Source organism: Ipomoea nil, unplaced genomic scaffold (assembly GCF_001879475.1).
Source record: "Ipomoea nil cultivar Tokyo-kokei standard unplaced genomic scaffold, Asagao_1.1 scaffold1149, whole genome shotgun sequence".
Lineage (NCBI taxonomy): Eukaryota > Viridiplantae > Streptophyta > Magnoliopsida > Solanales > Convolvulaceae > Ipomoea > Ipomoea nil.
In genome coordinates, this window is record NW_017617577.1 from 2,227,756 (window position 1) to 2,241,313 (window position 13,558).

A 13,558-nucleotide genomic window follows, 5' to 3' on the forward strand; every position below is an offset into this window, starting at 1 on the left:
TCTCTATCTCTCTATTCTTATGAATATTCTCTTCTATTTTATGATGGGTTTTTGGAGGCTTTAAGATGATTAAGTTGAGGAAGGAATGCTAGAGTGAGCTTGAGGAGCTTTGGTTGGTTTGCTAGCTTGAAAGGTAACCCTATGTCCAAGAAAATCTATTTTCACTCCTAAATATGTGCTGTTGATGTTCTTGATGTTATATGAGCATATTCTTGTGTTTATGCTGGAATTGTAGCTTGAAATCTCGAGTATATTCTTGTATTTTTGATGTGTCATTCTTCTATTCTAAGATTATTGTTGATGTTGGTGTATTTTGTTATGGAACATGTTGTTGTTTGGTCTGATGTTGCATTCTGGGTTGAGGTCTGAGACCTATTGTTTCTGCTCTGTTATTTGACCTAACGAGAGGGACTCACGGGTCTGGCACGCTCGTAGTCCACCCCCGTTAGTGTACTAAGGGGAGTTTTGGCGTGAGTGGGAGACCCGCCAACCTCTACCGTTTTGTTCTTGTGGTATGGATCGGCGGGTCCTCTGACCCCGCCACCTAGGCTCGCAAGGTGTTGTTTGTTTGGATTCCAGTATTGTTTTATTGCCTCCAATGCATTTTTGACTATATGTTGATGCACCGTTGAATGTTTCATGAGTCTTCGCGAAGAGACAACCGTGTGCTCTGATACCAAATGATGCGAACCTGGTTAGCCTGATCTTCTCTTCATACTCTGACTAAAATAATATTTCAGAACAGTTTATTAGGCTAGGTGAAATCTGATTAAAAGGTTTAATTTAAGTTGTGTATAAGGGTTTGTTTTTGTGCTTTTTGATAAGTCCTTGGTCACACCGGGTTATACGGTGATACGTAGGATTTGGGACGACGCCACAAGTGAGGTTTCACACTTGATAAGTCAGGATCACCATGACTTGATCATGGTTGAACTCTCCCGAGTTCTAGAAAACACTCAGTTTCCTATCTCAAAAATTATCAACTCTATATTTCATTATGCATGCAATGACCTTAAATAGTCATTGGCATGCAGATTACAACCACATGAATTAGATAATTATTAATAATATGATAATCTAATCCTAACCAACAAACTAAGATAAACATAAATTATAATATAATTCTAACAAACTAAATCTAAAACAATTTTAAGATAATCATCCTTATTAATTAATAAAACTAATTCTAAAATATTCTAACTTTCCATTGTTGATTCTCGTGCCCATAACATATTCGGGTCTAGAGCAATGTTTTATGAATCCTTTGCTTCGGTTTTGAGCTATTGATCATGTATAAAATCCTATTCTTGATGTTCATTTGAATTATGTAAGAATCTATGTTGAGAACCCCTTGTATTTCCTTCCTGAGAGTATCTTATTAACTAACATGCCACTAATGTTGATTCCTTGATTCTAGTATGATTCCTTTGATAATCTTTGCCTTGGTTTAGCTAGAGTTGTTGCTTTGAGATTATCTATGTGTTGAATCCCTTTATAGGAATCCATTTGTATCCTTGAATTCTGAGATTTCCTTTGTTGAGATGGAATCTTTGTTGAGAATGTTTTGCTGGATGTGGACAGTGTGTGGACTTGTTTGTATTAATATGAGATTGGCGGGCCTCTGACTCTGTTTACAATGGGTCTTGTTCGGTGTTGTAAGCCTTGGACAGATCGGTTGCAAGGGAGCATCGGTTAACCATTGTAGGCTGATCTGGTAGTTTTGGAAAGTTATCGGGTTGTCAATTGGGGCCTGGAAATCCCAATAGGGGTGTATACACTTAAGGATCTAGAGTTGTCTCCATTGGTTACTTGAGATATTGGTGATGGATGGAAGCCCTCCACACTGGTTCCACGATGTGATTGATTATTGAGAATGTGTTATGATATTGTCCTTTGGAGGACTTGAGACTTGGTATTGTATGTGTAACTACGATGTGAATTGGAATGTACTTGGATTATGTACTTGGCATATATCTTCCTTTGAGTTCATATCTTGAATATCATTGTATTGTTGAGTAAGTCTTTTGGTTGTGATCCATTGCCTTATGATTATGAGTGTTCTCGTGTCCTTGATTTAGAGTCTATTTGTTGAATTGATTTACGTTGTTGGTTATATTTCTTACACCGGTTATGAACTGTTCTTCATTCTTAAATGGTCCATTTGAGATAAAGTTGACTAGTTGATGTATATATGTATTCCTAGTTTCAAAGGCTATTTTGATTATGAAAAGTATATTTATATAGTTTTACATACTGGAGTGGGGTTACTTAGCATTTCTCACTAATCTTTTAAAATATGTTTTCGGCTATGGAGTAAAGACCCTTCCTAAGAGCGTGTTAGCTGGATGCCTAATTTTACTCTGTTCCTTTTAGATAGCTATGATGTTCTATTAATAGACTTTTGTTTAGACTTTGGGATTACATGTTTTGGATATTAGTAGTACCCTAGCATCTTTATGCTTATGTTTTGAGATGTAGACTTTTGCCTTAGCACTTAGGAATAGCATAGCCTAAGTGTGGCATAACACCCTTGTCCTTTTGACTTTGCTTCCGCAGTTTTATCTTCAGTTTGAACTTTGTTTAGCTATCATTGCAAATTTTATTGCTTTATTTATACCCTAGAATTGGAAGTGTTACAATAAATAGATGTTTTGTTCTCATATGCGGGAGTTATCTAGATTTTTACTCTTGTCCAGAACTGTACTTTAGATTTTAGAGAGAGAATCCTTCATATGATTCTTAGAGCAATTTGACACATCGATCTAAGGATTCTATGAGGATTCCAACTACAATTGATTGGAGATTTTCTTGGAGATTGAAAATTGTTCTTGAATCTAAGTTTGTTCATTTCATTCAATTGCAATTTACTTTTATTTCTAATGCTTCAATTGATTCTTCATTCTAGCTACGCAATTGTGACAATGTGTAGCTAATTATTAGGAAATTAGGATTAGGTTTACTTGTGAGGATGCTAGATTGTTTTGATTGCAATTAGGAAGCCGCTTGATTATTAGAGATATTAGGAATATATGTGGTTATGTTTTAGTTTGACTTAACTGGTAGCCTATTGTATAGGAATACTTACGTTACTTGTATTCTGTACTATTGTATTATCTTTGTGATATTGTTTACACAACAAACTCCTACATTCATCTGGTATCAGTTAGCGATAGGCTTATCCCCTCTCTCTCTCTCTCTCTTTCGACAATGTCCACCAGTGCCTCTGAACGCACACTCACGGCTACCGTCGTACCATCACCAGCGACTACCCCCAACCCCCTCTCCTCCACCCATCACTTCGTATCAATCAAATTAACAACTCGAAATTACCTATTCTGGCGTACCCAACTCATTCCCTTCCTCCGTGGCCAAGGTCTTTTACGCTACGTTGATGGCAATTTGCCATGCCCACCGGCGATTCTCGAAGCCACCACTGGTGACGGTGCGTCTGACGAACCCCGCCTTTGCCGTTTGGGTCTAACAGGACCAATCTATCCTATCGTTACTCATCTCATCGCTATCCGAAGAGGTGATGTACCTTGTAGTCGACCACTCCACTGCCCGGGATGTATGGCTATCCATCGAAATGGCGCTAGGCTCATCCACCCATGTGTGCTGTCTCAACCTACTCGGACAATTCCAAGCCCTCCGTCAAGGCAACAGTACACCGACGGACCTTGGTCGAGCCAACTGTTGGAGGAGGATCTCGCGCTGGCCGGCCGCTCCATGTCACTTGACGAACAGAATCTCTACGTCTTCCGGGGACTACGACCGGAATTCCGAGCCATGGTAGCCTCCCTTGCCGTTTCAGGTACCCCTGTATCTATCCCGCAATTGTTTGATTTCTTGCAAGCACATCAGTTTATTTTCTCTGACGATTTTCCGTCGGGATCGACGGGTGTTGCCTGGCAGGTCTCCCACGACGATGATGGCTGGATGCGGTCGCCGGCAGAAATCGCCAGCAGAATGGTGACGGTGGTTCAAGAGGGCGGCAGTCCAGCAGTGGTCAGGGATGTGGGAATCAGCAAGGTTGCGGCATCTAGGGACGCGGTCATGGCGGTGCTGCTACGGAGGTTACGACAAGCCGCCGGCTCAGGCAAACGTAGCAGTAAGCGGCGATGGCGGTGCTGCTACGGAGGTTACGACGTGGTATCCGGATCCTGGTGCGTCTTCGCATGCCACGCCCGATGCCGCGATGATGGCGCAATCCAAGGAGTATATCGGTGGCGATGTCCTCCGGGTCAGCAATGGAACAGGTTTGGGTATATAACACCCTCGATTTTCGACATAATTTAAAACTTAAATATAAAGATAAATCTAATCATTAAATTAAAGCTTAGCGGAAGCTAACAATAAAGTACGAGGGAGTTACGCCACATCTATTTAACTATAGATGCACAGGCTAGAATCTAAACCAAAAACCAACATAAGTTATTATCCAATAATTCTAGGCTCACAGGCCACATGTCTAGAACAACAAAAAGGAAAGCTACGCTATCTAAGCCTTCACTAGCGCGCTCTCAATGATCTATTCAACGCCTGAAAACACAAGGGTAACACCCGTCAGCGAATAATGCTGGTAAAACCACCAATACGCGTTGAGTACCATATATTATAGATATAGAGAAAACATTTGAGACTTGGAATACATTATATATAGTCTTTAAAACTAGGAATAGAGACATCATAAGACTCATCATCGTTCACTCTCAAATAAAGACCAACATCAACGGTTACTCAATAGATCAATAAGAACGACAGAAGTAACATGCTTAACAACAAGATACATCATACGATAATCAATCAAGGGACAACATTAATCATACTCATAAGCCATGAGAGACAAGATTCACATTCAATGATACGTTCCAAGTTCCAACCTTATGCCCTGTTCCAACCTTATGGCTACCCCCAACCTTATCTCAGTTCCAACCATTACCTCCTACTGCCACCCTGTACACCAAGTCCAACCTTATCCCTCTAGAGCCTTTACATTGCTCCCCGCCTGCATCCGCCAGCTTGCCACCGAATGTAGACATTCGCAATGTAATTAATCATTTAGTACTAATCATGATAGTATACCGCCAACATGTGAGCAAAGCTCAATAATATTACCACCAATCTCATAACATTCACATAATCATTATCATAGAGGATTAAGGCTCATCAATAGCCCAATCAAGTATTAATAAACAGGTACATCATATGCACAAGATCATAACAAGGAATTCAATCGATAGATTTCAATGAAAGACATGAATCAACAATCAAACAACGATACAACAACGATAGACTTTAATCCAAAGATTAAATGATTGGCAACACAAGTTGTCAATCCTCATTAGGAACGAATGAACAACACATACTAGCATCAACAACATCATAACTAGCATGTATATCAAAAGGATAACATAAGGGTTCAATCTAACATCAACGACTTCACATTAATCCAACGAATCACAAGGTTGGACCATAAGCACGATTCAAGACTCATAATCCTATCATGGATACTTAGGACACCGTTCTAGAGTACGAAACATCAAAGGCGACACACAAGTGCATAACAATTCAACAAAACGGAGGTCAAAGCATCACGTACCAGTGGGTGGAACAGTGGGTGGACAACAACCCGCCAACCCCCTTTACAGGTACCAACGGGTGGAACCACGGGTGGACTTCCACCCGCGGCTCTGCCCGCCGATCACCACCATACCACCCGCTGTTCCGCCCGCGGGTACACGCCTGTACCCACAGATTTCCCTTCGGGGAAAACATCAACATCTCCAAGTTCAAGTCCAAAACACCCAAAACCTCACATTCAACAAGGAAATGACTTGAACACATGAATAGCTCAATGAATAGCATTTATGAAACCTAGATACAAGCTCTAACATGCATAAACACAAGATTATGCATCAAATCACTCATGAACATCAAGAACATCAATAGAGTAGCAAGAAATCATCATAGCAAGTATAAAATAGGTTTTGTAGAGCATATGTTACCTTTGTAGTCTAAGAAAAACTTCCTTTTTACCTCCTAGACCTCTCCTTGAAGCTCTTCCTCAATAAAGTCTTCTCAACGCAACCAAACCACACAAAGAAAACCAACACTTAGATAAAGATTAGGTAAAACCCACTAAAAGCACTATCTAAGCTAAGATCTTACCCTTCCTAGAGTTTTAAAGGTGGAAAGGTGGAATTTTGGAGAACTTTCTTGCAAGGTTGAATGAGGATTTGGTTGGCTTGGAGAGTAAGCTAGACTTTTAGGGAGAAGGTAGAGAGTCTAGTGTTTTCTTGCCAAATGTAGGAAATAAGTAGTCTTGTTAGGGTAAGGCTTGAATGCCAAGTAAGGGTGAGAAGACTAGAATGCCCTCCCTTATTAAAAAGGTTAGGAAGACATAAAAAGGCTAGGTATAACCTATAAAGCTCAAGGTCTTTACTTTTGACTAAACCAATTGACCAAGGAATTGGTCAATTTAAGTCATCTGATTTTTAATTAAGGAATTGGAAGGGAAATTCACAAGGAAGGTTTTGAATTAGTTACATAATTAATTCCATTTAAGAATTGGATTTTTGGGGTGTCACAGGGTATTTCCCGTATTTGTCATGCTACGATTCCCTCGGTTTTTAAATCTTTACATATGTCAAATATCTTGCATGTGCCTGATTTATCTGTTTCCCTATTGTTTGTCCATCGATTCACTAATGATAATAATGTGTTTTTCGAATTCCACCCTTCGTTTTTTTTATGAAGGATTGCATCACCAGGCAGTGCACCTTAAGGGTCCCAGTTCAGGTGGCTTATACACACTGTCAGTTCCACGGTCTCACCTTGCCTTTGTGACCGCTCGTGCTTCATCCGTAGTTTGGCATAATCGGTTGGGCCATCCGCATGCTCGGGTCCTCCAGCGTGTCCTCCAGGAATGTCCAGTTATTCCGAATAAATCTGGTTCGTCGGGGTTATGTTTTGCTTGCCAACTCGGCAAATCCTCCCGTTTCCCTTTAGATAGAGTAGACTCTTATATTGATAATGTTTTGGACCTTGTGTACACGGACATTTGGGGCCCTGCGCCCGTTATTTCCTTGAACGATTTTTGGTATTTTGTTTTATTCGTAGATGATAATACTCATTTTTGCTGGTTTTATCCTTTACATTTAAAAACTGATGTTTATAAGGTGTTTGCACATTTTCGTGTTATGGTAGAACGTTTGTTTTCACATTTTATTAAGTCCATACAATCTGATTTAGGGGGTGAGTATCGTCGTCTGCATGACGTTTTTTAACTCTCTTGAAATTGTGCACAGACAGTCTTGTGCCTACACGCACGAGCAAAATGGTCAGGTTGAGCGCCGACAAAGACACATTGTTGAGACCAGTTTGGCTCTCTTCGCTGAAGGCTCGGTTCCCTTAAAACACTAGGATTATGCCTTTGAAATAACTACTTACCTCATAAATCGTTTGCCCTCCTCGGTCCTACATTTTGATAGTCCATACTACCGTATGTATATATCACCCCCTACATACACATTCCTCCGGGTCTTTGGATGTCTTTGTTTCCCGTACCTTAGGCCAAACAATCAGCACAAGATAAAGTTTCGTTCTGCACCTTGTGTCTTCTTAGGGTATCCTACGTCTTTTAGGGGATATCGTTGCATGAACCATAATATTTGATGAATCTGTGTTTCCTTTTGCATCAGCGTCTCCTTTGCAGGGTGTGGCTCAGTCTTCTGACTCTAGTGTACCTTGGGGTTCAGGCCATGTGGTGCCAGTTGTTGAACAGTCACCGGCTCCAACGGTTTCTTTGTTGGCTATAGAGGGTGTTGCACCGGTTCATGTAACCAGGAGGCATGGTTCAGGTGAACCACAACAGCTGTGGCCTTTGTGTAATGACGGCTACATTATATAAGAGATCTAGGACGCGTGTTGCTACCAAGAGATTGTGACTACACTATAACCTACTCCACTTGCAATTCCCACCTTGCACCGAAAGGTAGAGTTCGGAAGAAAATGTGGACACTAAGTGTTCGATGAAATGTCTCAAGTAGTAGGATTGCTATGAGAGTAGGGTTTTACTACTTGATAGTCCAAATAGAATACAAGAGTGGCTTTGGCAATGGAAACATCTTCCAAGAATCATGATCAGTGCATTACACTACTTCCTATACTTAGGGTCATTCTATTGCATCCAATCAAGGAACACCTAGTCCTAGTCCCCTCCATTCACTTACTTACATTTGTAGGTTACTTTACTTTTCCTTATTGCTTTAATAATGTTCTCTTTTAAAGTCTTGAAGCCTAGCTTTCTACGGCTCTTACGCACTTGTGCTTAGCCGCACATTGTTCAATTCCCCTTCGGCATCCTTAGAGACGACATCCCGGGAAGCTTCACCTCTCCCAACCTTCTTTCCATCCCACACATACTATGATTATCAAAATGGCGTCGTTGCCGATCGAGGATGGCAAACGATCTTGGAGAATGCGTTTACATTGGGTTGACATAAGCAAGCATTCTAGCATGGGAGTCTAGGTCATTTCTTTCCCTTGTTCTTTTGCATTACTTTTCTATATTGCATTTCTTTTACTTAGGTGTGTTTGTTCTACGTTGTGTTTGTCATTGTTGTCTCGTGGTGTTCATTTGCTTTTGTTACCTAGTTTTGTTGTTTTGTCTTGTGATCTCAAATCTTGTTGCTTTTATTTTCTTAAGCTACTTGGATTACTCCTACACTCTAAGCTTATTGCAACTATTTTTAGTTGCAAAATCTTTCTAAAGTGTTTGTGCTTGTAGATTGATCATTGATGTTATGGTATGGAAATGATGAGGACTATAGAGCACCATTTTAAAGGAGATATGGACCTTCACAAGAAGAATATCAACTAAGAAAGCCACCACTAAGGACATATGATGATGTGGCATATGATGAGCGTGACCAACCAAGAAGGCAATCACCAAGAACTTAATATAATGACATGGGATATGGTGATTACAACCACTCAAGAAGAGCTCCACCACTACCTCAAGGAAGATATGCATATGATGACTTAGCGGAGAGCTACACAAGTCTTATTATGGTTATGATTATGAGCATTTAAGGAAGCCCCAACAACTATGGAGAGATCTCTCTTATGACAATTCAAGTGAATACGAAGCACTTAGGAATTACCATGATCAGGAAGACTATTACTATGAGCACTAAGGGAATAAGAGGAGTGCATCTCACCAACGCTACAATGCCCAATCTTACCCCTCTAGCCACTATGATGAGGACGATGACTACATTCTGCAAAGAGGATCCATTGATTCTCAATCTTATAACTCTTACCCACCCAAAAAGAAATCCATTGCCGAGAGAAGATGTATGAGTATTGGTTGGAACCCAATGCAAGAGATTCAAATGAACCCTACAAAATCATTGAGGAGCATATGTTTGAAGATATGAACTTACAAGTGATTTGTCATACTTGTAAAGGGCCTCACTATAGGTATCAATGCCAAAACTACCCTTATTGCAAGAGATGTATGACCAAATTCTCATGTGAATGTAGGGACAAGCACTGTAGGGATGATAGAGCTAATCAATGGTGCAATGCCAAGCCTCAAGGCAAGTATGGGTTGAGTGAAGAAACTTGGGCTTTTGCGAGGAGTTTGGGAATCACCATTATGCCGCATGATAATATGGAGGAGGGTATAAGAGTGACTCCAATGGTTGATCATGGTGTGCATAACCGTGGGAAACATGTGAGCTTCAAAGTGCCCTTGGAGGAGGTCATTGAAGATATAAGAGAGAGTGAGCTAGTGATCCCCGCTAGTGAAGAGTTACAAGGCGTAGAGAAGGAAAATCAAGACGGGAGATATGAAAATGAAGTTGAAGAAGAGAAGGATGAGGAGGTTGAAGTAGTACGTGAGGATGAAGAGCCTTGTGGTGACACTTTTTGAGCTGTTAAATGGTAAGTCTCTTGATCTTAGTTGTGTTAGCACTACTCTTAGTAACAATAGTGCTAAATCATGGGGTGATATGTGTGATGAGGATGATGATTGTGATGATATCGGTGTGCCTATTTGTGTTGATAATTCTAATATTACTTGTGTGGGTGTTTGCATAGAAAATATTGTTGAGAGTTGTGAAATTGTGAATGATGATAAGGATGAGGAATTAGATATCTTAGAGGAAGGGGAGTGTGAGAAAGGAGTTGATGTGAATGTTAATGTGAATCCGTTAGAGTTTTGAATTCTAGGTTGTTTGAAAGTGAATCGCCCATGATCCTAGCAACGGAAATAGATGTTATAGTCTAAGTCACAGGCGTAACAAGGAATAGGAGGAAGTGTTTTGCCACACTTCGAGATTGGGTTTGCTTGAGATATCAAAACTTCCTTAATCCCCTTTTGGAATTTAAAATTGTACTTCCCATTAATTCAATGAATTCCCCCTTTTTATAATAGGGAAAATACAATACTCTAATAAATAATAAGTATAGATAACTAATTAAGACAAAGACTTCTAATTAAATAGATAACTAATTAAGACAAGTACAAGACTCGATTTGAACAATCAAGTGCACGAGTGTATAGACGCCCGTGTAACCTCATGCTTTGGAATTTTCTTCTTTTTTAGCTCTAAAATGACTATAATGCCCTTAATATGGCTCCACTTTCCTAAAATACACAAATACACTAACAATTAGTCCTTATTATCACTTTAAGCAAATTAAGATATTCAATGCACATAATTAGCTCCAAGGACCACAATTATAGCACAAATTGCTTCCAAAACACTCCACAAAAATAACATCTTTGGCACTTATCACCCTAGACAACACATACTTCCAAACTTGGTAGAATTGGTAAATTCATAGAAAACAAATCTAAAAGGAAATTCAAATTATACTATGGATATAAGAAAGGCAAGTGGATTCATCTATAGAGATATAACATGTCAAACCTCTCTCTATACGTTAAAGAAAGCTACTCAAAGAAAAAGGAGTGGATGCATTGGATGAATTCCAAGCTTAAGGAGCAAGAGAAGCGTGATAAAGATGTTGTAGTGGTGAGCTGTCGTAGGCTCCCAAATTAAAACCTTACAAACGTAGTAGCGGGAGTAAGGATCGATCCCACGAGGAGTAACTAGTTTAATGTCTGTGCTCAAATTAAAGTAAAGGGGGGGGGGGGGGGGGGGTTGGTATGAAGGTGATAATCAAAGAAAATAAACGAATAAAGCAATGAAAACAATATATTGAAAGCACCTATAATAAAAAACCTTGGTTAGTAAAGGTCCATCACCGGAATATAACACTGATCATTGATTCATAAAGCAATTAATATGTAATTGAATATTTGTCGTGAAATTATTTCATTTTCGTTTTCCCTTAGTTGTAGGTAACTAAAGCACACGCGGTTTAATTACCCCTAACTACTAAATAACCTAAGACAAGCGCTATAGATTTAATTTAATAGCAGCAATAGGAACTAGGAAAACCGACAAACTAAATAACACAAGCACAAGCGGTTGCATTTAATTTAGGAAAATATTATACCCGAGTCCAATTATCACTAAGCCGTCAATAATTAACCCAGTTGCTACTGAATATTAGAATAATTTGTAGCACAACATTATATAATATAGCAAATAATTATATCAAGTAAATAACTAGTAGGCCTCCCTAGCAATTAAATGATACAACTATTCAAATAACTTAGAAGAATATTTAATACCCAAATGCATAAAAATTATATAATAAAAATAAATAAATAATCTTACAGCATAATCAATTCCGGGGCTTCAATTCACTAAACCAAGCTAAAGAAATTAGCAATGAATGGACATTGATAACAGCTTTACAGAATAATCGAGAGGGGAAGAATGAACATGAAATGTGTGTCTTTACAAAGAACAATGCTAAGCTTATTTATACTCAAAATTGAGAGATTCATGCGGCATGTAGGAGGTGAACGTGTCTTCGTACACATGATGCGGCGACTTTGACAAATTCCTCTTCTCACGTTGCCCTCTTTTCACGTTGCTGTGCCTTAACAAACTAAAAAAACAATGTTAATTATTTGAATTAAGGGGTGGGCCAAACACAAGCATACTTAAGCATTAAAATTAAATTAAAGAGCTTACTAATATCACATTGGTTCAAAACATATTATTAACTAAATATTAATAGAAAATACTTATTTATAACTAATTAATTATTAAACACTAAAATGAAATAATTATTAAATAATTATAAATAACTAATGCAAAATTATTATAAAGATGTACCTAAAATATGAGTGTAAAATATGCCTATCATATAGCTACCAAAGTACTTAGGGATGTTTAACGTACAAAGGATGAGTTGGAAGCTCTTCAAAGATTGGCTAGAAGGGCACAAAGAACAAAGATGAACATGGACTAACATCTAAGAAAAATTCTTGTTAACATCATCAATGATGAAAACATAGCTCTTACGGATGGAGGAAAAACTGGGGAATGCATAACTTGGTAGATGTTAGGTGTGATAGAAAGCGAAGATATGTATAAAGTGATGGATCTCAGCACTACACTATGCTTACTTCCTAGTGGGTCACACATCCTATAAGTGTTGTAAGTCAAGCACACTTAACCACGGAGTTCTTTGGATATATGGTTGTCATATCCTACTTAAAACCAATTGGTGATAGGTAGGTGGACATTAACCATTTAACCACATCCCTCCATGGTATGCCACTGTGCAACGTACCAATCGAGCAGGGGCTGAACTCAACCAACTCTACTAATGTCCAACAATCCCCCCTCCTAGCACCTGCCGCAACCTTTGTTCACAAAGTCAAGTTACGCAGCATGCCTGACTCGGTCCTTAGCCTCTGCACCCTCTAATCCCCCTCTCGGGACTGGACTTGGCCCGACCTACGCCCACATCCCATTTGGGACTAGACTCGAATTTCGCCTCGCCATCGATTCGAATCTGTGACTTTGGCTCTGATAACAATTGATGGATCTCTGCATTTCAATATGCTTACTTCCCAGTGGGTCATCCATCTTACAAGTGTTGTAAGTCAAGCATGCTTAACTAGAAAGTTCTTTGGCTATTTGGTTGTTATATCTTACTTAAAATTGATTGGTGATAAGTAGGTAGACATTAACCATTTAACCATGTCCCTCCATGGTAAGCCACAACGTTGTCTCAAATCGAGCAAGGCCAACCCGACCGATGCCCAACATGAAGCATTTGGGAACTATATACACTTTAATATATCCTAGCACTTCCAGAGGTTCATTAGAGACTCCATCCGGATGACAAGGTGCAAAATTAACAAAAAAAAAAAAAAAAAGTTGTGCAAGAGAAGTGATCAGAAAGCAGATCAAAGAATAAAAGAAGAGAGTTGAGGAAGAACATAAGTTCAATTGAGAATTGTAATGTCTATTTACTTTCTTGCTTTCAAAGTTATTGAACATGTACTTGTAATGATTTATGATGATTAGTGAATATTCAGTTTACTTTTTGCTTTCAGTGTATTTAATTTAGAATTGATAACTGTCAAACTCACAATTATGCGCTGAAAACCAATGAAAAA